Consider the following 24,978-nt stretch of genomic DNA (forward strand, 5'->3'; position numbering starts at 1 on the left):
ATCTTATGAACAAAACTCATGTAACAATTAAGACTCAACTTAAATGTTCATTTGCAAAGGCAAGATATTATTAGTAACTGCAATTGGTCAACCAAAGTGCTATTTCTTAAGAGAGATTTTGCTTTTTTCTCATGACTACTTCATGTAGAGTTGTCGTTTTTTAAAATGTTCATTTAAATATTGTGTTTCTTTCATTTTCCTGCTCAGCTTTATTTCCACTTTGGTTGAGGTTTTTGTGGCTTGTTCTCATTACTCTTTAGAAGAACCTATATACAACAGAGTTGCAGGTGATGGCCCTTTACATTCATTTCTGTCTCTGTTTTGCACAATCATCTTCTGTGTTGTAAGATCAAACTTCCCTTCCTTTCACTTACGTTTTATGTACTGAGTTTTTAGTTGAAATTCTTCAGCTATTAAATTGATTCCAATTGTCTCTTTTCTTTTTCCTATGTCACACTTTTATCATCTTTTTTCTGACTTTTATTGGATGTATTTGGCGGTTCCATATGCGCATCTAGTACACTCTGATTCCTGTCATCTTCCATCCAGTCTGAAACACTCAATCCCTATTGTCCGCTCTTCCCTGGGACTCCCTTCCCCATCTGTAGTTTTACTTTAAGATAGTTTATTACGTCTTTTTAATTTTTTTTAATTTTGAGATATAATTTTGTAATTATAATTTAATTACATTTCTCCCTTCTCTTTCCTCACTCTAAACACTACCATGCAACCCTTCCCACTCTCCTTCAAATTTATGGCCTCTTTTTTTTCACTACTTGTTATTGTATACATATTTTCATTTGTGTATATTCCTAAATACAACCTTCTCAGTTTGTTTAATCACAGTGGTCCTCAACCTGTGAGTCACAATCCATTTGGAGATGGAATGACCCTTTTGCAGGGGTCACCTATGACCACAAGAAAACATGGATATTTACATTACAATTCACAGCTGTAGCAAAATTGTAGTTATGAAACAGCAACAAAAATAATTTTATGGTTGGGAGTCACCACAACATAAGGAACTGTGTTAAAGAATTGCAGCATTAGGAAGGTGGAGAACCACTGGTTTAATGCTCCCTGTATGTATGTTTTCAGGGCTGAACATGTGGCAATAGACAACAAATTGGTGTGTTCTTCTCTGGGGGAGACCACTTCACTGGCCCCCAGCTTTACTCAGTTGCCTGTAGTTCTTTGTGTAGGGTTGAGGTCTTCTGGGCTTTTCACCATCCAATTTGGCATGTTGGTAGGATTTTACTTCTTTTTATCTTTCCTACGACAAAAGAAATTACTTATCATCTTTTTCAATTTTTAGTATTTAGTTTATTTATATTAATACTCATATTGTGTTAAGATCTATTTCTTTGATTGTAGAAAAATAGTCTATAGGATGCATTTCAAAGTATCCAAATAATTAAGCATGTATGAACTGTAAGTTGTGTTTATGCATGTGGGTATATTTCAAAAACTCAGTTTCAGAAATCTGAAAGTTCCATAACTTCTTATAAAATTGGAGAGAATTTAGGTAGCTTATTTCATAATATTATTTTTGTTGCTATTTCACAACTGTATTTTGCTACTGTTATGTAAATATTTGTGTTTTCCTATAATCTTATGCCCTGCCTGTGAAAAGGACACATGACCCCCAAAGTAGCTGCAGCCCACAGGTTGAGAATTGCTGCTCTAAAGGGTAGGATTTAGGCAACTGTAGATCACTTTGATAAGGAATGGGGAATTGTTATCACATACACAAGTCTTTCCTTAGCTCTAGTACGTACTCCTAAACACCAGGTTGATGTCTGAACCCACAGACAATATTTATATCTGCACATATTGTTTTTCTATATACCCATCTCTATGATGAAGTTTAAATTAAGGACAGCAGGAGTTAACAATAACTAATAATAATATGTGTTATAACAAATGTTATTGTATTAGTTATTTTTTTACTGCTGTGAAAAAACATCATGGCCAAGGAAACAAAAAAAGAAGTGTTTAGTTCAGCTCACATAAGAAACCTTAAGCAGGAGGCAGAGAACACAATGGCATTGCATGTGGTTTTTAAAACCTCAAAGCTCACCACCAGTGACATTCCTCCTTCAAAAAAAAAGCCACATTCCTTAATCCTACCCAAACACTTCCACCAACTGGGGACCAAGCATTCAAACATATGAGACTATGGGGGCCATTCTCATTCAAACCACCAGTTACTTAAAACCTATAAAACATTTATTAAAGCATTTTCCAGTTAATGTTTGGGGGTTATTTTTTTTTACCCCAGGTAATTGAAAATGGAAAGAGATAAATCATGGATGTGGTGCCAAGGAACACTTTATTTAGTCCCACAATATCTGTCTTGTCTTCTGCATGGACCATGGATCCTAGAGGACTTCCTGAGTTGGTGGTTGGCTAAAGCCTCTCTGTGGGCTTTACGACTACCACTGCATCATGTTCTTCAATCATTATGTATTGCCTGTCTCTGCTTTTATTTCTGTTCTTTTTTCTGCCAGTTTTTTGTCTTTTAAAAAAATCCTTTCTATATTCTGACATACAGTTCATTTCCTTTAATATTTGAAAAAGTTCGATTTTACCCTACAAGATTTCTTTCCCTTATAAAACACACTTCTAGGGCTAGAGAAATAGCTTGCTGCTCTTTGTGCAAAGCTGGAGTTTGGTTCCCTGTACCCATCTCAGGATGCTCAAATTACCTGTAGCTCCCATGCCAGGAGATCTGACACCTTTTTGTGGCCCTTGCAGGTTCTTGCACACAAGTTAATATAAATGTACATACATGCACCCTCAGTAAAAATAAAATAACCCTTTGTATTAGAGTTGCTAAAAGAAAAGAAAATGTATGAAATCTCTACAAGGGTGAAATTTTAGTGTACTTTGCTTTTCCATGCTCCCAAACATTCTTCAATATTATCAGTAAAGACTGGAACTTTGGCCTTGCTATTTAAGTAATTTATAGTTTTTGTCTTGAATATTTTGCTTTTATTCATTCATTTTATGCCTTTCAATAATATTTTCACATTCCTGATGTTGCTGGTTTACATATCAGAAACATTCTTGTTCTCTTTGTCCATGGACATCAGGCTGTGAATTCCCTGCACCATACTTTATAGATAGACGCACCATGAAATTTATCTCATTATTTATTTCAATAGTGTGAATTTTATATCTCTGCTCTGTTGTTAATTTTCTTTTATCCTGTTGTGTTCTTGGAATACTCATTAACTGTACATTGTGTCTTAGCTCTTTATTTTTCTAATCATTTTGAATTGTGTTCTCTAACTCTATTCTCTCTTTACCTCCCCCTCCCTCTCCTAATCTTTCCTCTCTTTTTCTATATATGAAAGAATTTTAAAAAATATTATTTTGTTTTCTATTTTGTTAGTTCTGCTTTTGCAAGTACCCACATCCTTACACTGTTTTTTAATTCCACAACTCTGTGCTAATTAACCTTTACAAATCATATGTTATTTTCTCAATGACATAAAATTTAGGTCCAGAAGTCTGATGTTCCCTTCCATACTTGGTTATGTAATTATTGACTTCAATTTTTCTGGTAAGTCTTATTCTTTTACTCTAATTGTGCAAGCTTTTTACTCATTTCATTCCAACCTCCAGAGAACTGAGCCCTGCAATACAGAATCTCTAATTATTGTTCACCGACTACTTGGGATGAAGCCAGGCATTTTTCTGGAAGGGCATCATTCTCTGTCAGTCTTCCCCTGTTCTTTTGGGGGAAACCATACCACTATCTCAACTTTCAGCTGGTAATGAGTGCGCATGGTGTGTAGAGGTCTCACCAATGCCCCAACCCCTGCCTCACATCTGTTACTGTTGCTTAATCTCTAACTGGCTCTCACCTCTACAAATTACATTGCTCTGTGCCAGTATGTCCTCCACGATGTCTGTGAGTGCTGCTTTGTTACAGTAATGCTAATTTCTAACAGATACGTTTTCTCACTTTCTATCTTGTATAACAAACTAAAAAAAAATTCTCCATGTTTTGTCATGTAGAACTTTTACTCAATTATGAATTAGTTCTGGGAGCTGGGGTTCCCGTAATGACATAAACACATACATTTTGAACCTTGTGAATTATCCATCCTGATGAGGAGGAATCAGACAAAAGACCCATTAGAATGTGAACATCTGTGACAGGAATTAGTGAGAGATGTTAGGAAGGGGAAAACGAAGGCAGAGACAAGAACAACCCGATGGCGCAGTTCCTGAGTAGTGTGCTGCTTTAGGACCCCCTCCCTGTATTGTGTCTCTTCCACTTCTAATTCTTCTAGAGGTCTAGAGACCTAGTAAGAGTGAAGTGTAGCAATTAGAGCTGATGCTTTCCTTCACATCCTCAGCTTGCCAAGGGGATGAGTCTGCCTTCTGACTGCGCTAAGGACTGTCTAACCTATGGCTGCTTTCCACTGTGCTTTGGGTGACTTCACACTTGTTCTTGATCTACACTTCTTGCTGCATGAATATGACTACAACAAAGTATTTTATGTGTCCTGGAATCATTCTCTCTGAGCCTAGTCTCTCCACAGAAGGTCAATGGTATTAACTGGAGATACCCAGGGTTCTAATCTTTCCTCTCCGATTCTTCTTCAACTTTTAGTGCCCAAATCCATGACTATGCCACATTGTTATAGAATATTATTTTATGATGTGTTACATTTGTTTATGCTCTGGAACAGTTGTTTAAAGATCTAAAGATGTATCACATTATTTTATGTTGCATTTGTTTAACTCTGTGAAGCTGTGTTACTTTGCCTGTCTAAACACCTGATTGGTCTAATAAAGAGCTGAATGGCCAATAGCTTGGCAGAGAAAACATAGGCAGGGCTGGTAGATAGAGAGAATAAATAGAAGAAGAAATCTGAGAGGAGAGGAGCAAGGAGTGAGAAAAGGAGAGGAGGAGGCTAGGGGCCAGCCACCCAGCCACACAGCCAGACACAGAGTAAGAAGGAAAGAAAAGGTATACAGATATAGAGAAAGGTAAAAGCCTAGAGGCAAAAAATAGATGGGATAATTTAAGTTAAGAAAAGCTGACTAGAAATAAGTCAAGCTAAGCCGAGCATTCATAAGAAAGAATAAGATTCTAAGTATATTTATTTGGGAGCTATGTAGCGGGCCCCCCAAAAGAGTGAAAAACAACCAACAACACCACATTCATTTGGATTTTGAAAAATGCTTCCTCCATTCCTTTATTTCTAATCCTATTTGGTGATCCATTTGCCTTGACTACACTGGCTTACATATTCTCATAGCTCAGGTCTCTTTCTCCCCAATCCACTCCAAGTACTTCAGAGAGTGTTGCCAGCACACATTTTGCACATTTGCAATACATAATGCTAGTACTTTCTAACTTTGGTGGCTGCTTGTAAAATTAAGTATTTTTCTGTACTTAAGGTACATTTAGCTGAGTGTTTCCAGCCTGTTTATATTCTTAAAATATGAAATTATTTGTGAAATCAATAAGATGATCTTTTAACAGTATAGCTGGAACCATACAAAGACAGACTATAATTTTCAACATTTAAAATCTTCATATTAGAGAAAATTCTTCAGCAGTTATTCTTTGAACTTATCTCAGTTCTACTTCCTTGACGAGGACTATAATCATGCTAAGATTAAGTTTGCAGTTTTCATTGGCTTAAAATTAGAGGAGTGATAGAATGTTAAAAAAACAGTTTTTAGAAGGAGAATGATTGCATTCATTTTATATTTGGATAATTTCAAATGGTTTAAGCAAATTAGGTCAACCATGTCGAGGTAGAGCAAAGAAAATACCAAGCATGATTTTCTTCCTCAAGAGAAATTATGACCAACTGAGAAAAAGAAAAGCTATAATCAGTGTGTCTTTTATTTATGGTATTACCTATACAGCTATAAATAATAAGGATATCCTAATCATTTCAACTACTGTAGGAATGCAAGTACCTTTGCAGTGAAAAACAGTCACATTTCTTTTCAAAAAGTACAACATGCCTATATATCATTTGGACATGAAGAATAGCCTTTAAACAGTGAAATTCCACAAGCAGATAAGTAGGCAAAGTGATCGTGATCAGAGAAGAGCATGGGTCAGACAAAGTACACTCTCACACTAAATTCACTTGTCTCTTTCCCACATGCTGGAGGGGGGCATAAAATGACCAAGGTAATTATCAAAGACTTTGCCTTTACTTTCCATTTTAAAAGATTATGTAGTCTTTAAAGATTACTAATGGCTAGAACCTTTCAGTTTAAAATTGAATACTTCATCCTAGGGTAGAAAATAAGGAATGGAACAAGACAGTGAAAAATGGAACACAGACCTCCAGCAGCCCCATGTTTTATTGTTCTGCAGTGCTGTTAGATACTCAAAGACAAATGAGAAGCGTTGGAAGGTCTATGTGCTCAGGGTTATGGCCTGTTAAACCCCCACCCTCAAAACACATTTTCTGCCCAATATCAAACTTTCTCCTCCTAAAGGTCTCAAAGGAAACCAACACTCTTTGTTGCCCCTGAACCTATGATGTGGACAAGGCAAAGTTAAAGACTACAAAAAGGCACGTGGGGGCATGAGAATGACTGGTCCTTGTAAAGAGGATGACACTGTCTCCCAAGCGTTTGTAGAATACAACCCTGAAAAGTCAGCCCTTGGCCTCTCTTACTGCCCACTTACCACACAGTCTGTTAATACATTTCTACCACCAAGCAAAGATGACAAATGACGGACCTGAAGGTTCTACCTGAGTGCCACCTGTAGATGTAACCGTCTTGTTAAATAAGAAGCACAGAGCCAAATATAGAGTTAAAAGCCAAGAGGTCAGAGCAATAGCTAAGAGCTGAGATTAAAAACCTTACCCTTCACTGCTGCTGCTGTCCTACCTCTCTGCAAGAGACCTCCTTCCTGTGTCTCTGTCTTTTTTATTGACTTTCTGTTCTGCCTTCTCATTGGTTGTAAACCCAACCACATGACCTCCTCATCACTGCCCATCTATACAGACCTCCAGGTCTTCTATGGTTGGTATTGAGATTAAAGGCACGTGTCTCCATGCTGGCTGTATCCTTGAACATACAGAGATCTGCCTAGCTCTGCCTCCCAAGAGCTGGGATTAAAGGTGTGTGCCACCACCGCCAGGTAGGACAGCAGCGGCAGTGAAGGGTAAGGTTTTTAATCTCAGCTCTTAGCTATTGCTCTGACCTCTTGGCTTTTAACTCTGCATTTGGCTCTGTGTTTTTTATTTAACAAACGGTTACATCTACAGCCACCTTCCACAAAATAACATGAACAGAAGGTTCTTAGGATGGTATTGTCCTGCGTCCTGTTCACAGTGCCCAGTTGTTTGGCTTGTTTTCAGTGTCATGTCATGTGGCCTATGATGGGGACTGTGTCTCTTAACTCAGCAGTGGCTGTTTTTCTCTCAGCCACAGAAAAAATGTAAACAGATATTACAGTTTTGGAGAAACTGCCTTGGAATTTCCTCTCTGCTTTTCAGCCCCATCTGCCTCCGTGTGCCAGAAGCAGACTGGTTCCAACAAAGCAGCCTTGCAAAGGCAAGGGCTGAACTATCAACAATGTGATTGTCTTTTGAAAATGCACAGAAGAAAGAGCTAACATTTGACATGCCAGGGAAACCCGACAAAGTACACCGGGGATTATTTCTTCCCGCCATTGTAATCCACTAACTTCTTGTTGCTAGTTCTTAATCCAACATCATGTCTAGACAATTTCTTCTGTACCTCCAACAAAGCTCTGGGAAAATACAACTCATCTCCACATGCTTCTACTGCCTTCAGCTATTATTCCTGGCCAACTACAGCAAGGGCATGCTGTGTGCTCTCTTTTAAGTTGGGACTTTTTGTCTTTCTAGGACTATGGGACTCTGCTATGAGTACAATAGCAGACAAGAAACACAGGTACTTGAGGTTCCTTTTAGAAGATTAATTTAATATTCCCTTGAAACAAGTGTTAGGTAAACAATAGAGGATATTGCTATAACTTCTAGAAAGCATGTGTGCAGTGTAACTAATGCATAAATGATGACATGATTATATTAAAAAGAACAGGTTTGAAATTTTTAAATGCGCCTAAATATACTCTAAATAAAGAAAATATACTTCAAAATAAAAGAAGAGGCTTCTTAACTCAGAGCATTCATTATTGGAACAGAATTGCACAAGTGAGGAAGAATTTAAATGTGATGGTGAAAGCCAGTCCTCCCAGCTCTTGGCTTCCCCCACCACCAAATCAATTTACAACAGCCCCAGGACAAGAAAGGAGCCTCGCTGCCTTTTAAGCTCCGTACCACGGAATAGGAGACAAAGCGAGTTGATGCAGAATAATTTGCAATTTCCTGCAAAAATGACTTCCATGAAGTTGTTTAAAGTCATCCAGAACTGCAAAACGGATCCTACAGATCAAATAAATATGAGAACATTTCAATCGCTAACTAAACCATGTTGGCTTTTCATTCCAGTCGGCAGCCAAATGGATGTTTGCAAGCTAGAGGAATTTTAAATAATTTTTCATGGGAGCAACTTTAAAAAACAAAAAAAACAAAACAAAAACCCTTATTTTCTGCCATGTTTTTATATTAGCTTTTGAACTCTAAGAATTGAAGGGAAAGAACCCAAACTGAGAGTCATAAACAGTATTTACAAATCTCTTTAGTAAATAGCTTAGAATTCATAATCTTTGTCTATAAACAGCCTCATCCTTGGAATGTAACACACTAGGGGTTAGTGGTCCTTTAAGTGACTTGTGAACAACACAAATTTATAAGGAGCTAAATATACACATTTCAAGTATCAACTACAGTTATTCTTGAATAACGAAGAAGAGGCCAAAGAGCTTGGAAGTAAAAAAAGTAAGCTATGATTGAGTGCAAACCACAGGTAACAAGAGAAGAGTCACAGAGTGAATACATAAGGTTGGTGTAAGCTTGGCATACGTGTGTGTGTGCGCGTGCGTGCGTGCGTGCGTGTGTGTGTGTGTGTGTGTGTGTGTGTGTGTGTGTGCATGTTAGTTTGATGAGTTTGGTACATGCACTTGAATATTTGAGTTAGGGTTAGTAAAAGTGAATGCTTCAGTCACAGAACTTAGGGGAAAGAATGGAGAACTGTCATTGAGCACTCCAGCTGCCACACACGCACTCTTTTGAGTGTAACTTAGTGCCTGTTATGCTGTATATGCCAAGCACGTCATCTTTTGCTCTGTGTACACACCGAAAAATAAGGTTGAGAATATTCAGACTGTGAAGTTTTTTGAAAAACTAATTGGACCTGCATCATGAGTCAAACAGAAAAAGTAATTTTTTCTTACCTACTCTCTGACCCACTGTCATATATAATGTACCATTAAAGCATCCATTCAGTATGAGTGGAAAGACAAATAATACACACTGTCTGCCTTTAGACTCACTCTCTCTCTCTCTCTGTGTGTCTCCCTCTCTGTCTCTCCCTCCCTTCCTCTCTCTTTCTCTGTCTCTTTGTCTCCCTCTCTGTCCCTCCCTCCCTCTCTCTTCCCCCTCTCTGTCTTCCTTTTTGTCTCTCTCTCTGTCTCTCCCTCTCTGTCTCTGCCTCTCTCTGTCTCTGCCTCTCTCTGTCTCTGTCTCTCTCTGTCTCTGTTCTGTCTCTCTCTCTCGCTTGCTCGCTTGCTCACTCGCTCACTCTCAATAAAAGAGGAAAACAAACAACATTTCTGGGCTGTGGAAGCAGTACCTGAAGTAGAGCACCTGAATAAGTGGTGAGCTCACTTATTCAGGTGGGTCAAATGGCATAGCCATTGCCAGGGAAAGACAGAAATATCAACCAGGAAGTGCTCTAAAATTCCTCTCTTCCTAGGAATTTCTATTCCTCTCTCTGCAGTTTTTGGGAATTCCTATGGAAGAAGCACAGGGAGCCAAATAAGTTTGTTATCCTTCTACCAAATATCTGTTTAGCAGCTCCTTGTGTCAGTCACTATTCTGGGCCCTGTGGGTCCTTCTTACCCATAAAACAGCTTAGATACTGTGATAGGAGTCATGAGAAACCAGTAAGAAGTAAATGCATTGCACCCTGTAAAGTCAAGATAGGAGATTCATCTTATCAGAGTCACAATTTCATATATATGTGTGTGTGTGTGTGTGTGTGTGTGTGTGTGTGTGTGTGTATGAGAACTTAATTGGTATTGAAGGCTAAGCACTTTTTTTCATCTGAAAACAACCACAGACATCTGATACAGTAGAATTCAAATATATATAAACACAAGATTTCAAAATAATTTCATATTTATAATTAGATACCACAGAACCCTACTGATTAAAACCTTCCTGTTATTAGGAATATGTTGTTGGAAGAGTTAACAAGAATTAATAGGTTTATTTGATCACTGTTTAGCTGAATCATCATATATAGGCAGAGAATAAGCTGTCTCTTAAGTGGCATTTACATAATATTTATGACAAATGTATTATATGAAATACAGTTTTCTTCCAAAAATCCTAATAGTCAACTCATTTATTCTCTTATAGTAATATAATTCTAAAATAATGTTAGATATTACTATTTTTACTACAGAGGAGTCTTATTTTCCAAAGTCCAATCTAATTTGGAATAGAATGAGCTTCTATGGAAGTAAGTGATATAATGATGTTGCATTACTTATGAAAGTCTCGGTGTCTTTGATAATGTGAATGAACACATTTGAAAAATAGCACTTTCCATGGAGAATGCATATTGAAAGTCGCAGTCTGCCCTCTAATAAATTGCCAAACAAATAGGACTTGTTGATAACTTATAATTTGTGTTAGAGACTTTTTCCCCCTGCAACTTTGGCCTGTCTAAGGTCTGTGTAGGAAGTGGTACTTGGGGTTCAGGCGAGGGAGAAGGGACTTGGGGAATCTTCATCGCTGGGAGGTTGCCAAAGAGACCTAGCGCAGCTGTCATTTAACACCTGTCCTCTCTTCAAAAGCAGGGGGTGACATTCATAGAGAAACCAGAGCTATGCGGATTAGAGGAAACTACTCAAAGATGGATGGCCTATTGTTTCTGATCTTTTGGGCACCAGGATCATTGCTAAGGGACTAATGTCGAGTTTGAAGGAAATCTACATTATATAATTGCCTTTTCCAACATATGATCCACTGATGGGGTTTTAAAGTGGAAGCACAATCCAACCATCACCAAATATTATTAAATATGCTCATGAGCAACCAAAAAATGCAGCTACAGTTATTGTTGAAGAGAGGTACCAATAAAGAATAACTTTAATGCACAGGGGGAAATCCAGCAATCTCACACAAATAGTTATGTGACAGGGTCTGCGGCTGTTCACATGAGGACAACAGGGTGGTTGGCACTACTGAGGTTTCTGCTGCCACAGAGTGATAGTAATAAATTTAGCATAGCTAAAAAAAGGTCTATTTCCAATAAAGACAAAAAATTTAATACATCTGCATGTATTAATCTATAATTGATCTATGAAGAATGCAAGAAGACAGGATTCACTTTTACTGGCTTCAATCGCTCATCTAAGCTACTGAATGCTGTACTCTGCTGGTGCTATCATGTGTTTGAAAAGAAAGGCAAACTGGAGTAAATTCAAAGGCAAGCAAGTGAACTGATAAGAGGTTTGGAAATAAGGCAGACATGTGAGCACTGGACATGTTTGGACTAGAGGAGAAACACAGGAGAGACATGTTAATTGTCCACAAACGTTTAGGGGTGTTATTGGAAGAGAAAGAATAAGCTATGGTCATCATTAGGAAAAGGTAAGAAGCCAGAAACTTAGGATATTCATGAGAATTTCTCGGACTAATTCATTTACTTTGCACTTGCAGCAATTTATTTAACTCTGTAGCCTGACATCATTCAAGTTCAAGGACCTAGGCACAGACAGCATGCACTTTCAGACCCAAGGGCACAGAAAGCTCACAAATCAATGTTTGTGGGTAAAACCTAGTTGAAAAGAAATATATAGCCTTTATCTTTTGAGACAAGTAGCCCGAAGTGGTGTGGGGGCCTCACTCCTACTTAAGATTCCTCAGAGAGCTCAGAAGTTGCACAGCATTAGAGAGAGTTGAAGAAAGGGGAATAATATTTCTGCAAAACATGGGGACACTTTGACGTTCTGTGAGCAGCTCTATGGAAGATTCTTTATATACTGATGTTGCCAGAACATACTAGCTATCTATGACCACTAAGTGAAGAGAGTTTCCCCTTTTCCATGTAGTAGACCTTAATTTCCTTTCTCTTCTCTATAACTCTCCCTCCCAGCAGGCACTTGGTGGTACAGGGGGCAGGGAACTAAGGGAGTATAAAATTTTTATAATTAAGGCTGGATTAGTAGTGAGAATGCCCCGCCATCCAAGGCTGAGCAGCATTTTTGATGTTTGAAAGAAGTGTGTAATGTTGGATTAAGCTACAAGTAACAGAGTCTTTTTTTCTCTGAGGGGGCTTTGATGTTGGGGGTTGAGTGGGCCCCTTGCTCTCTGTAGTTACCTCTGTGCATTTCTGATGGGGCGCTTGGTGTTCTAACCCATTGAAGCAGAGTCCTTGAGCCAAGAAAAATCGACACTTGTCCTCATTAATGGGTTCATCTGGATTGTTTTTTGGGTTATTTCTCACTGTTTCTTCCCCCCCTCTGATTTAACAGTTTCCAGTGACTTTGATTGATCTAACGTAATCTATTTTTCCACTTTTTTTCAAAGCATGAAAATTTCCCTGCCAGGTGGATATTCCCCAATTCTCACAACTCAACTTCTGATTTTTTTTTTTTAAATAAGAGTGATTCTGCACAGTGAAAACTCATAACTCATTTGAATGGAAAACAGTCACGGGGGTGGGGGAGCCACACTCCATTGTACTTGATTGTTGACACTTGGTGGCAGCTGTTACTGCCAATCTATCTTTAACCAACTGTGAGCAAATCAAAATCATTCACACACAGACACACACTCTCACACGTGCATAAACATATCCCTCTTCCACTATGTTAATGTAATTTACAGACTACTAGAATAACTATCTATCTCCTGTAAATATTTTCACTCACACCTCTAAGTGCAATTCCAATGGCTTTCTATTTTTCCCGTTGTCACTTCTCGTGCTTATCAGCTTTATCTTCTTGGCATTACAGGAAGGAGCAATATGCAAATTGACAATAACTCAAAACTGAAGCAAACATAGCTAAAATCCTGTAAAGGAAAAACCTGACAAATCGGAAACTATATTACAATCTTGTCCTCTGGCTATAGCTGGGAAATGAAGTTCCTGTTTTGTGATGCCCCGTGTGCTGCTATAATTTCTGATCTGAAAATGCTATATGGATCAAATTATGCTCGTGATCTCCATTTGACCAAAAGACTTCAGGCACACACTGCACACTGGTGCATCTCTGCAAAAATAGGGAGGTATAGCATATGAATCAAACTAACTCCAATAACTTGCACTTCATGTTTCCATAGGTAGCCCTAACACTTGCACCAGAGTCTGAGAACTTTGCCACTGCCTTACAAAAATGAGTAATTTTCTTCTGACCTGACCTACTGACGAGGCTGCCGGAAGCACATTAGATTCGTCTGTTAATTAACTAGTGAGTCCATTACACCTCCCTCCCTAAATATTTCACAAACAATCTAAATGAAGATGGTAAAGGGCCATCATTAATGCATAAACCATTTTGGTGTGACCTCTTCTCTGAACTCTTTTTATCTCTGAAAGAGGTGAGTCTCTTCCATGGAATAACAACTATTAAATAATACATGTCCATGTAAAATGTGCATTCTCAGGAGCAATGCGATAGGCCAGATGCAAAATCACTTATGTACACTGAGATTACTGTCAATACATGAGCATTATTATGTGGCTAAGCAAGAGACAGAGGCCCAGCCTTCTGATAAAAATACAGGAAGCTCCCTCATTTTCATGGATTTCACTGTTGTGTATGGGCAGTAGTGATGGCATGGTAGAACAGTAGTGCATGAGCTAAGATCAAATTTTTATAAATTTTAAAGCTTTTAGAATAGTCTTTCCCCTACAATTAAACTATCCTCATGATGATTCCTATCTTGCATAATATAGAAAGAAAACTTAGGTTAATTTCTTGTTTTTAATATTTTGGGTTGTTTTTTTTTGTTTTGTTTTTTTGGTTTTTTGTTTGTTTGTTTGTTTGTTTTCTTTGAGACAAAGTCCCATGTATCCCAGTCAGGCCTGGAACTTGCTACATACCAAGGATGACCTTGAACTCCTAATTCTTCTGACTCTACACAAATCCCAAGTGTTAGGATCACAGGTGCATACAACTAGGCCTAACCTTGACCTTTCTAATACTTACTATCTGAAACAGTCATAAAAATAACACGACAACCATAGTAATACTGCCCAACCACATAGACCTTTCTCTAATCAACAGGGAGGTTTTCAGTAGGAACCAAAATCTGATGACTGTCGAATGTGCCTAGACTTGATGATAAACAAAACCATACTAGAAGTCATTTTACTCAATTTTTTTTCTCCAAATGTACCAAACATGAATAAAACAGAGACATGTGTGTATGTACACCCCTCACCTCACAACCTCTCAGGTACTATAAGCGTTTGTGACACTCTTCTGCGGTTTACAAACTGGTGAGAAAACTAGAACTAAAGACAGTGGGAAACATTCCTACCCCTGATATTTTTAAACAATGGTGTTTCTCTTTTATCTTTTAATATTTTTTCTTGCCTGCTTATGAAAATTACTTCAAACATACTAGCAATGAGACATATTAAAGATGAGGAGGCAGTTACTTCTTAAATAAAATTCATTCATAAAAACAAATTAAAAGAGTCAGCAATATGGCTCAGGGGGTAAGAGGGCTTGCCTCAAAAACTTGAAGACCTGAGCCTAAACCCCAGTTTAAGGTGAAGGGAAAATAGTCCTCTGACTCTGCATACATGTGCTTGAATCACACACACACACACACACACACACACACACACACACACACACACACACACGTGCCTGCACTCACACAGACAAATACATAAGGGGAGCCAGAGTGATGTCTAGCTATTAAGAACTTTGCTACTTTGGAGAAGGATCAGATTTCTGTTCCTAGTACTCACATAAAGTGTATCACAACCACAAGCTCCAGCTTCAGGGGATTCTTCTGACCTCCATGGGCATCTATACACACACAAAAAAAAATATTAAAACATATATTAGAAGTTAGAATTTGTGATACTATTGAAGTAACTATGGAAAGATGCAATGAAGAAGCACAGCCCTTGCCCTCTCTGCCGTGGGATTTTCTGCCTAATGGTGCATTAGGATCTTTATGATCCTAAATGCATGTACTTTAGTTGATTTAAGATAGAAAAATCTAGATCAGTGTGTTCAAAACACCGAAGAGTTGTATTATCACTTTTCCAACTTAGACGGTGATTTAATTCCTTTAGAGGTAAACATTAATGTGGATATCTGAAGCATGAAAATATCTCAGAAGCGTACAAAAACCACAACACTCACAGAGGAATCTGCTAGAGAGGATTAGGTACACAGAATAGCCCAGGAGTGGTAGGAATCAAGTGTAGCCCTCATCCAAAAGTGGGCCTCCGCTGGCAGCCTGTCTTTATATCTTTGGAGAAAAGATGTAAAAATTACTGGTAAATATGAACTATAGTATTGATGTGATACATAAAACAATAAAAAGATAATACTGTGATCCAGTGAGCAAACAAAAGAAGATAGGATATACAGGGAAGCCCCAAGAGTTCTTTTTCTGTCAAAGGTTTAAAGATGCGCTGATTCTCACATTAAAGCAAGATGGCTTAGTTCCCAGCACTTGTCTAGCAACTCTTGGATTTCAAGCTATTATCTGCTATTATAAAAATAACTCCTTCCCCTTTTTGTCAATGCCAAAGCTCTGCCCACCTTTTCTAAAGACAGTGAAGCTGTAGATGATCCATGGATTCTGTCATCTCCATTGTACTGGTTCAGAGCATTTCACAGCAAAGCCGTCAGCAACTGACTGGCAGAATTTCCTTCCACTATAACAAGCCTGTAGGTTTATCCTTGTTTGTCTGACTGTCCACTTCTTTGGCTTAATAAATGATTAATAATTTGTAAGTCAACACTCCAAGCTAATGCTCTATGGGTTTTTTGATTGCTAGATAGTTTTTGTTTAAAAAAACAAAAACAAAAACAAAAACAACTTGAATGTGTTCTAGCCATGTCTGAATCGCTACTTTTTAACTCCACATAGACATGAAGAGAAGTTTATGGACATATGTTACATAGAAGACTGTTTTAACAAGGCAAGCATGGAAAAGAAAGCATGGAAAGGGAAGTGTAGCCTTTGACTCTCCTTGTTTGGAAATACTTTTATGCTTAGCTGCCCAAGTGACTGATAAAGAAGAATTAAATAACAGCACACAAATATCTGGAAAGATACTATCAATATGAATTTAATGCAGATCCAAACAGCATAAGTCACAATGCATTTTAAAGTATTTTATACAAAATTAAATTATTTCTCTAAGTTGTATTATCATATCTTTCTTAAAGAATTTTTAAATTTCTGTTTTGATAGTTTCATACAACACATTTTCATCATATTCATTCTTCTCCCAGGCCTCCTTCAGCTCCCTACCCATTCCACTTCATGTTTTTTCTCTCCCCACAAAATTTCTTTCAGTTTATTCTTTGCTAATTTGGGGGATTGTAGTTTAATTACATTTCTCCCTTTCCTTTTCTCTCTCCAAGTCCTCCCATTCACCCTTCCTTCCTCTCCTTCAAATTTATGGCCTCTTTTTTCATTAATTGTATTGCTTATACCTATAGGTGTTTGTATGTACATATATGTTTCTAAATGTAACCTGTTGAGTCCATATGATGTTACTTGTATGGATGTTTTCAAGGCTGACTCTGACACAGCACAATCTAATTGGTGTGCTGTTCCCTGGAGAGGACCACCTCTCTTGCTCCCAGCTTTACTCAGTTGCCTCTAGTACCTTGTATAGAGTTCTATCCACATTTGCCCTTATACGCACATATCAGTGTAGTCTTCAGCCCTCAACAGCAAAACTTCTCTTTGCAACAGACAGAAACGACTACAGAAAACCGTAACCAAAATAAAACACAGAGTGGTGGAGCCCAGATCCAAAGGAGAAGTCTCCAAAACACTCCGTCACCTAAGGCTGAGGGAACGCTGAAGAAGAGGGACAGAAAGTTTGTAAGAATCCGCAGACAATGGTTCGTTGTTAAATTGTCTCTTAATGACATCAGCAGCTAAACCTGTGAAGTCTCACCAATATGCCTGCCAGATGTGAGCCGAACAAGATTGACACCAGTGGACATGCCAAACTGGACAGGGGCAAACATTAAGTACATAAAACAAAGCCTGTAGAGTCTAGTTTTGTGTTGGATGACTATTCCTGGACATAGGGCCTACTCTGGAGTATAGACAATATACCACATGTCATTTCGTTGACAAAAACTGACATTCCCTCATGGAGCAACCATCGAACAATGCTAGGTCTTTGGCTATGGGTGGGACCTTCTTAACAAAGCTATGATGGTAGCTGTTGTGTTGATGACTTCCTAACAGAACTGAAGTACTTTTTATATACACCCAAAGTAAAATTATTACATGCATTAGATTTGTGTTTACATACATTTCATCCTTCAAAAATTAATAATCTACCTTAGAATTTATGCTAATGTTGTGTAGGTCAGGAAAAAAACTCACTAAGTAGAAGAATCATTTTCTCAGTTAGAACATATACAGCTCTATAGTTAACAATTTTAATCACCTTGAAAGATAACAGCCTGGCTTTCCCATAAAATAGAAGATTTAAAAAAAAATACAATGATTTACAAATTTGAATGTGAAGTCATATGCAAAATTAACTTTTAAAGAAAATATTATGGTAGTAATTATAAACTGATTTTTTCTTCTACTCAATAAAAGTGCATCTGGAACATTAAAAGAAATTGTCCTAAAGTTTAAAAAAGGCAGAATAGACCAATACTCTTTGGATTCACCTCCTTACCAAGTATCACCCAACTATCCACAGAGTGAGTCATTTCCTCTATTATATTCCCATACTACTTATTATAGCATAGAAATACAGAAGTTGAAAGTATGCATTTTGAAATTACACAACATAGTAACAGATCCTTAGTGTGCTACCTGTACAACTTAGGGCAAGTTATTTAACTTAGCCTGATAATGCCCAACTCATTATTTTAGGAAAAATATAAGCAAACATTTAGTTGGAGGATCAATATTGCTCTGCTCTCTTCACAGTTTGTTGTATATGTACATTAGTGCTAAGTTCTAAGTTGAAACATGTCTGCTATTTAGCTAGTTAGTTATAGTATGTGTATTGGTACACAAATTCCATAGGACTCATGTGGAGCTAAGAGGAGACTTGAAGGAATTGGTCCTCTCTTTCTGCCATGTGAGTTCCAGACATTTAACTCAGATTTTCCAGATATGATGGCAGGGGCTTTTACTGGTTAAGCCATCTTGTTGGCCCGGTTTGCTTTAACATTATTAATTATAGCTAACACTTTATAGGGCTCCTCCTCCTCCTCCTCCCCCTCCTCCTCCCCCTCCTCCTCCCTTTCCTCCTCCCCCTCCTCCTCCCTTTCCTCCTCCCCCTCCTCCTCCCCCTCCTCCTCCCCCTTCTCCTCCCCCTCTTCCTCCTCTCTCTCTTTCTCTCTCTATGTCTCTGTCTCTCTGTATGTCTGTGTCTTTGTGAGTATGTATGTAGAAGCCAACAGAGGCCAGAGGATCCCCTAGAGCTGGAGTTAGAGTTTGTTATGAAATTCCTCAATATGGGGAATAAACTTGGGTCCTCTGCAAGAGCATATGCCCTTAACTGCTGAGCCATCTCTCCATCCCCATGCCAGTCATTTTCTAAGTAATTTCTACTTATTAATTCATTCAAAGCCCAGGAAATTAATTCTTGACTTTCATTTGAAACAGAAGAAATAAAGATCCCAGAAATATTAAGTAGCTGGTCTCAAAACACACATTTATAACTAGGCACAGCAGAGATTTGAACCCTAACAGCATGACTCCCAAGTACACACCTTTAAACATTAATGCCCATCAGCTGATTTACAAAGTAATTTAATGCAATTACTTGGTAGTTCCTTATGATATATACACACTATGGCCCAAAACAAACTAAAATAGAGGTTTTCTTGAGTAGTTCACAGGGTGTCTAGACAGACAAGCATATATACATAATTATGGTAAAATACCAACAAAAGCAAGTCTGCAATTAATTTTCTCCCTATTTCTATCCACTGCTCACTTCAAATGTCATCTCAAGCCTGCTGCCTATTGGGATGGATTACTCTTGCCCTACCTCACAGTAATGCCTACATGCAGACTAAGGTCTTCATGATTTCATTTATCAGGAAACTTCTCAATCAGAGATGGACAGAGACTCAGCCTCACTGCAAAATACAAAGCAGGTCATGAGTTCTGCTGAGCAGATGAGTCCTCTAGGCTTTGGACCAGTTATTGAAGTCTTTAAATAAAGGCTGCTTGCTTTGGGAAATAAACCTCTCTGTCTGAGGGAAGAAGGGAAGCGCTTGCTAAATATAAAACTCATTGATACATATACATATGGTGGTAGTGCATATCTCAATCTGAAGATGTGCTCACCTGTGGAAATGCTGAACCTCTCCCTTTGTCTATGATGTCAAGACCGTCTTCCATAGAAAAACCATCTGATGCATAACCCATCAGTTTATGCCAGAGGTATATGGTGACATGTGTTTCTACTTATTCTTTGGATAATGTCCACAGGCAGATTGGAATAAGCCTGAACAAGGTCAGATCAATTCCACTGCTATATCAATGTTAAACACAAGCTCCATGCCTAATTTCCTCTTGAGTTGTTGTGTTGTTCTGCATTCTTCAATGGAATAGCCATTGCTATGGTTCAGGTCTGAACCGTCTCCCATAGGCTCATACTTTGAATGCTTGGGCCCAGTGGGTGGCTGTATATTGGAGATTGGGCCAAGCTGAAAGCAAGTCTTTAGAGGTGAGAGTTATCCTTGTTTCAGATCCAGTTCCCTGCTTCCCGGACAAGTTAAGGCTTGAGGAGCTCTGCCACACACTTCTGCTAATGTGTTTGCTTCCATTACTAAGGCACATTTCTACTGACAGTAGTCGTCACTGTGTTTCAATGCCATTCTGGACTTTTTGTTCTTACCTCTGAATCAATCTTCATTGTTGTTTAAAAAAAAAAAATAGAAGCTCCATGTTTGCAATTAAGAAGCTTTGTGTTCACTTCCTGCCTGTCAGAGTGTGGCACCCCCAAGCATCTTTGAGTTTTGAGCAGATTCCGTTCCTTTCATACAACGTGTTATAATTCTTTTAAAAACATGATGGACATCCATGATGTCAAATCATAGTCTAAACCATCAAACAAATGACAAAAATAATAAAAATTCTAAAGACTTTCTCTTTTCTTTGAGTTTAGAGTCAAGAGACTATGGAAAAACATATTGAGATTCTGGGAAGTCTAAGTTTCTGCCACAGAGGATTTTGTTGTTGTTGTTTAAGATTTACTTTACTAGGTCAATAATAATTGCACATGTTAATGACATGCAATATGACATTTCACTATTGTATAAATATGTGTATAGTGCATAGATACTGATCAAATTAGAGTAGTTAGCATGTCAGTCATTTCATTTTGGATATTTGTCATTTTGTAGTAATAATATTTACACTCCTTTCTTCTAGTTGTTTTAGAATAAGGGTACATTGTTGTTGTTAACTACCATCGTTCCACTGTGCGGTAGAGCAGTGGAAGTTATTACTCCTATCCTTGCAAACTTGTACCTGGTGACCTCTCCCCTGTCCTCCAGCCTCTTTTTTTTGAATTTTTATTTTTATTTTGCAATACAATTCAGTTCTACATATCAGCCACAGATTCCCTTGTTCTCCCCCCTCCCGCCCCCCTCACCTTCCCCCCAGACCACGCACCTTCCCACCTCCTCCAGGGCAAAGCCTCCCCGGCGGACTGAGATCAACCAGGTAGACTCAGTCCAGGTAGGTCCAGTCCCCTCCTCCCAGGCCGAGCCAAGCGATCCTGCATAGGCCCCAGGTTTCAAACAGCCAACTCATGCAATGAGCACAGGACCCAGTCCCACTGCCTGGATGCCTCCCAAACAGATCAAGCCAATCAACTGTCTCACCCATTCAGAGGGCCTGATCCAGTTGGTGACCCCTCAGCCACTGGTTCATATTTCATGTGTTTCCATTCATTTGGCTATTTGTCCCTGTGCTTTATCCAACCTTGGTCTCAACAATTCTCGCTCATATAAACCCTCCTCATTCTCGCTAATTGGACTCCCAGAGATCCACCCGGGGCCTAGCCATGGATCTCTGCATCCAGATCCCTCAGTCGTTGGATGGGGTTTCTAGCACGACAATTAGGGTGTTTGGCCATCTCATTACCAGAGTAGGTCAGTTCGGGCTGTATCTCGACCATTGCCAGCAGTCTATTGTGGGGACATCTTTGTGAATTTCTGTGGGCCTCTCTAGCACTTTGCTTCTTCCTATTCTCATTGGGGGAAATAAAGTCAGTGTATTGAGATCTATACTGCCACATTTACTGTAGCACTGTTCACAATATCCAAGATATGGCAACATAGGTACCCAGAGATACCTGAGTGGATTAAGAAAATGTGATGTATATGTCTGACAGACAAGAGGACCTTTTTTCTATGAGAGCAGCTGTAGATTCTGCAAACAAATCACACCATTCAGTATTTAAATTTCTGTGTCTGGCTGCTTTCACTTAACATAATATCTTTTAGATTCGTCTATATTGTTGCAAAAGATAAATTCTATTGTTCTTTGTGGCTGAATTCTTGTCTGTCAGACATATACATCACATTTTCTTAAGTCTATATTGTTGCAAAAGATAAATTCTATTGTTCTTTGTGGCTGAATTCTTGTCTGTCAGACATATACATCACATTTTCTTAATCCACTCAGGTGTCTCTGGGTACCTATGTTGCCATATCTCAGATATTGTAAACAGTGCTACAGTAAATGTGGCAGTGTAGATCTCAATACACTGACTTTATTTCCCCCCATATGTACAGTAGAAGGGTCACTATGTTACTTGGTCATTCTGTATTTTCTGGAACATTGCAATAATTGACATTCAAACCAACAGTGTGTTCTTCCTTTTCCTCACATTCTCACCAGCACTTGTTAGTTTTCATGGTTTTTGACACACTGGGAACTATGACATTATATGGGATCATGTTTTTGCTTTCTATTTCCTAATAGTAGCTTTTTTCCTGTTTTATACTTGTTCATGATTTCTATGTTCTTTTTTGAGAAATGTCTTTGTCCATTTTAAATTTGGATTTCTTGTGCTCTCTTCAATGACTAGTTTGACTTCTTTGTAGAGTCTGGATATTAGCCCCGTGTCAGATATATGGTTGAAAGGGTTTTCTCATTCTGTACTTGTCTCTTCACTCTTGTGATTGTTTCCCTTGCTGTGAAGAAAGTTGGGTTCAGCTTCATCCAGTTAGTCTAGTTTTGCTTCTGTTGTCTGTGCTTTCGAAGTCTTATCCAAGCAATCTTTTCCCAAACCAATGTTATGAGCCATTTCCACCGTTTCCTTCCAGCAGTGTCCTGAGAGCCAAAGTCAGGGATTACCAAAAAACAATGAACTGCTGACAAATGGTGAAACAAGGGTGATCCTTGTAATTACTGTGGCCACAGAAAGCAAACACCAAGGGCCCAGACTGCGCGGTTCTGTTTATATATAATATCCAGAAAATGAAAAATCGATAGCATGAGAAAGCAACTTAGCAGAGCTCATGAGCTGAAAGGAATCCAGAATGGAGAGTGGTGGCTTGGTGGGTGTGGGCTTTCGTTCTAGGGTGCTGAAATGTTCTGTAGATAACACTCCAAATGTCCTCAGTGTCCTGAGAGGAGCATTGTAAACACAAAATACAAGACCAAGATCTAACCAGCTGCACAAATTCTAAAATTTGTACAAAATTTTTGCATCCATGATCTACCTAGGAAGGCCTGCTAACCTTAAACACAATATTTTGAGTTCTTAGCAAAACAAACAAACAAAATAAATTACCCTGAAAAACATTTGTCTGGTAGCATATTAGGTTTTATCCTTACCTGACTCACTTTTTCTTTTGTATCTTTTGTTGGTTGGAGGATCTGAAAATATGGAGCCCTGTCATGTTTTCAGTCTAGCAAGCTTCTATTTTAGTTGACAAGCAGCTTATTCTTTTATTTCTTTAATCTCTTTCTTTCTTTTCTCTTTCTCTTTCTTTCTTTCTTTCTTTCTTTCTTTCTTTCTTTCTTTCTTTCTTTCTTTCTTTCTTTCTTTCTTTGTTGGTTTGGTTCAGTTTTTCCAGACAGTCTTTTCAGTCTTTTTTTATGTAACAGTCCTGGCTGTCCTGGAATTAGTTTTGTAGATCAAGCTGGCTTCCAACTCACAGACATCTGCCTGCCTCTGCCTTCCAAGTGCTGGGATTAAAGACATGCACCAACATTGCCTGGCCTCTTTTTCTTATCTTAAGAGAGCACAATTGAAAGAAATAAAATAATATTTTTAACATCAACTCCTTTAAATTTCTTTCAGTGTCCACAGATCTCAAAGAAATGGGATTCACTCCACTGCCAGGCTCACAGGACTCCTCAGGGCCACAGGTATCAAGTTGCTTTGCAGTTAAATTCAGTATTTGGTCTAGGGACTTCAGATATTATCTCTGATAAGCCAGTTATTAGTATATTGCCTGAAATGTCTGATGGCTTTATAACAGTTGTCTCTCCTCCCCATCTTTCCTCTTCCCCCTCGTCTCTGTTTTTACCTCTCACCTATCCAATTCCTCTTTCTCTCTCTAACTAATTGAAGGCCTCCCCTCCTAGCACAGTCATCTCTCATCTAGGGGGTTTCGTGGGGAATAGGTCTCCCCAGAATGAGCATTCTACATCCTCACCTTAGAAGTCACATAGGATCTTTTCTTCAAAACCCTAATAATCAGCCAAGATTTGAAGAAAGACACTACTCAAGGGCTTGAAGTCTTCTAAGTGAGTTTCACTGCAGAAAGGAAGGTGGAAAGCATCAGTTACGATCCTCACCTGTGAATTTAATTGGAAGTCTGAATCATGAAAATGCTGTCTTAATAAAACAAATAAAATATTTATTTGAGGAAATAAATAACTTACAGTGATAACTTCAATGAAGAAGCTGCAGAAACGTTCAAGGACAGGACAAGAAAAAGCAGAGTTTCTGTCTGCAAGGTGTAGAAGGTTCTTCAGAGAAACCAATAACCGTGAAGTGGGTCTTAAAGAAAGACTGAATTTCACATTGAGAAAGGGGGAACAATTTCACAAATAAGAGTCCTGTGAGAAACTCACACTGAGATGAGAAAGTGTCTGAGGTGGCCCAGGAATTGCAGTTTTATCACAATACACATTAGGGTCTAGAAGAGGCTGGTGAAATCAAGTGGAATTGGATTGTGGAGAACATTGTCTATTGGCAAAAGAAGAGCTTGGATATTCTCTTTGCAGGTATTCGATCCCCCCAAAAGTGTTTCTTCATACATTTGTGTCCTGAGCCCTCTAGGGAGAGCATAAAGATAGAAAAGAACATTGGGGCTACATATCTGAGAAGCTGTGCACAGTTTTCATTGGCTGTCTCAGGAGCTACCAATGAATCTGAGCCTATTCAGGGACTTAGGTCGTCTTACAGTGGAAAATTAATTTATCACAAGGAAACGTCCTCGTGTATCTGAATAATGAATGCTTTTTGAATAATGAATGCTTTTTTGACATAAAAGACACCAATCATCCCACAGCTTCTATCATATGAAACACCCTTGGTAAGCCAGTTCTAGCTCAGAAGCAATTGGGAGAGATCTGAGAACGTGATACAGAGGAAAAACTCTGGTTCTGTTTTCGATGGCTCTAAAGACAGCAAGACCGGAACAAAGAA

This window comes from Peromyscus eremicus, chromosome 6 (assembly GCF_949786415.1).
Source record: "Peromyscus eremicus chromosome 6, PerEre_H2_v1, whole genome shotgun sequence".
In the NCBI taxonomy this organism is placed as follows: domain Eukaryota; kingdom Metazoa; phylum Chordata; class Mammalia; order Rodentia; family Cricetidae; genus Peromyscus; species Peromyscus eremicus.